Genomic DNA, 3,261 nt, shown 5'->3' with positions numbered 1-3,261 from the left:
TATACGACGGCGGCCAGCATTATGGTGGGCGGAAACCGGGCAGTGCCCGGGGGAAACCCACGACCAGCTTGCTGACAGACCTTCTCACATACGGCCGGAGAGGAAGCCAGCATGAGCTGGACTTGAACTCACAGCGACTGCATTGGTGAGAGACTCCTGGGTCATTACGCTGCGCTAGCTCGCTAACCAACTGAGCCACGGAGGCCCCTCATTGTGTTTTGTGTACTGTGTGTCAACACTGGACGGGAAATCAGCCACTGTCTGTCCTTATCATCAAGTATTGATAATCCTACTTTTGTCATTATTTTGTCTGATATTACTATTTTTCAGCGCAAAAATGCTTTGTCAATGACGTTTGCTATGACGAAGGGGATGAGGACCCTAATGATCCTTGCAAATAGTGCATCAGTGCAATCAGCACAACGAGCTTCAGTAAGTACACTGGGCTATATTATCTAGAGCTTCGGGACGCATTCATTCACTTCGAACTGTTCCACTGTTTTTGAATAGCGTTTGACACATTCAGAATTCAAGAGAATAAATCTGTCGCCAATTCCAAGTTCCTAAAATCGAGTCAAACTGGATGATATTTGATCGTGTCCAAAGTGTGATTCATATTATGACGTGCTTTATTATTTCATGTTTGTGTGTTTATTATTTCATGTTTGTGTGTTTATTATTTCATGACATTGTGTCGAACTAGATTGTAGTTGATAACGTCATGTATGCACGTCAAAGCATAAGTTAGTTAGTCGAGATTATACGTAAACTATACGTTACTGCATTGTATCAAGTCTGTGTGCCAAGCTAGTTTGTAATTGTTTATCTTCAGACTGTGTGCTAATGTTGTGAAAGACCTGATAAGAGACATAGCACCGTTTTGTGTGCATCAAAGTACATGTAGATTAAAAAATCTGGAAAAAAACATTAAAAGTAAAGTACAGCTCAGACTAAAAATCAGTTGTTTACCGCTCGTATCGAGCTCCAAGATACTGAATAACACGCCATCGGCACGTGACAAACTCTTTACTGGGCTGTGTCGGAGACCTGCTGAGGCGCGCAGGATTATCGTCAGAAGGTGTGAATATACTCCCGTCTACAGACACAGGCCTACCATAGTTTGCAAACGACGGTGCAGTCCCCGTCTTTCAGCTACTAGTATTTGAACATATACTAGCCGTAAAAGCGGAAAATTTATCTTGCAATATAAAACCTACCTCTGCACAGCAAAATCAGTTCACCAACTTAATTAAGGGAGTAAGTATGCCAAATCTTCGCATAAATTTCACAAGCATCACTGATTGTCTATACAAGACTTGCTCAGTTGCTGACCAAATTCCCACCCGGGTAGTTGTACAGAAGACGGATTTACACAGAAAGAGTGAATTTAGCCCCAGCAGCCAGTTTTGAGAGATTAATTTATCCCTACTGTTTACAATTTTCAAAACCATTCAGTGTATGTCAGTTACAAAGTTTGACACTTGACAAAGTTTGACAAAGTATTACATGGTATTTAACAACATAGATGGCGCTGGTTGCCCAGTGTAACTGTCTATCTTATAGACAGCTTTTATACAGACCAGCATGTCATGTGTAACATCACAGATGGCGTCTCTTGTAGTAGGAGATCTTTACACATTAGCGGGAAAGACGTAAGCCCGTTATTTGTGAATCACATTCTTCTGTTCGGTTAAGGTCTGTAACGCTCGTCATTTTCGAACTGTATCTAATACCGCTTAACCTAGGGCTAGGGGCCGTAAAGGTAGCCATGCTCATTACATCTACACGATGCCTTTATGAACACTTGCAATGAAAGCGCGACTGAGATACTTGTTTAATTGTTATTTGACCTGGAACTCATTCACGGACTACGAATTTGAACTTTGATGTGGAATTCATGCCTGGAATATCCACTGTCTGCCTGGCATCATTGAAAACCGCTTCTCTCTTGTATATTACCGGCTTTATTTCCTTTTTATATAATTTCTTACATGCCTTTGTCTTTGGGAGCTAGTGTTAATCGTTGTTTTGGAAGTGGATCTTGTGATTATCGACTTAGAACGCCCTTTACGGACTACGAATGGTATATGGATATCGGACATGGCGCTTATATTTATTTACTTACTCCACTACAACATACCTAATGTTCATTAACTTTGACAAAGTGTCACTGTTGAACACTAAGCCTGCGAAGGTGTTTCTTTCAAGTCTCTGCATGACACTTCCGAATATTTTATTTAGGCCGGAAATCTAGGCCTGTTTTTTTCACGCAGGCATAGTTAACACCAAAACATTACTGTCCAAACTGAAAGAAAAACCCGTAATCATATGTTTATTGATACACATATAAGCTATTCACACACATTTTGCCTGAACTTGTATTCAAGTTTAGAAATAAAATCTGACAAGCCTATCTGAAGTCACCGTCGTAAACTTCCCACAGCCAACGCGTAGGCCTACCAATGCCCAGCCACGTGTGTGTGATCAGCCACAGTGGACAGATCACTGATTCTGCAGTTGACTGACTCTCTATAAACCGTGCTTTGAACCGTTGAGGTAAAAAAATTCGATATGAAGAGGGCATAAGTAGAATGAACATGTCAAAAATATTTCACCTGTAAATACCTATAGTGCGTTTGAAATTTTGGAAATTTTAATACACGTTAAGCGGAATACAGAAATGGAATACACCTTTTGAAATATTTACCGATGTGAAGAGCGACTGACAAAGCCTCATCGAACTGGACATCAAACCTCTGCTTTAACACTTAAGAAAAGTCGGCCTGATGTCACTTATGGCAAACATCATCAACATTGGCCATGAAGTCCATTCTCAGACACGAAAATTTCACCGCATATATATTGAGAGTAATAATAGAAAACATTTGGTGAAATTTTTTTATTTATAGCTTATAATAAGGTATGTTTTATCCTAATTAAGCAAGCAGTACAAGGTACAGAGTTGAGCAACACAGACACGCAGGGACCATATTCATCAGTAAACTACAGACGCAGTACTCACAATTTTACATTTCAACAATCGCATCTATTTTAAATAGTACCCACCTACGTGAGTAAACTCAGTCGTGCTGCTCGCAGGGCAACATTTCTTACACAGCACATCAGGCTGCGACTCCCCATGACCATAGCAGACGTTGTCGATAAGACATTTGTCCACTGAACAGAAACATGTTAGCATTGGTTAACATGCGAAAGACTCTTAATTCTGTGAAGGCAACAAAATGATGTACCTTGTCGGGA

Source organism: Liolophura sinensis, chromosome 3, assembly GCF_032854445.1.
Source record: "Liolophura sinensis isolate JHLJ2023 chromosome 3, CUHK_Ljap_v2, whole genome shotgun sequence".
Lineage (NCBI taxonomy): Eukaryota > Metazoa > Mollusca > Polyplacophora > Chitonida > Chitonidae > Liolophura > Liolophura sinensis.
Note: the sequence above shows the minus strand (reverse complement) of the source record.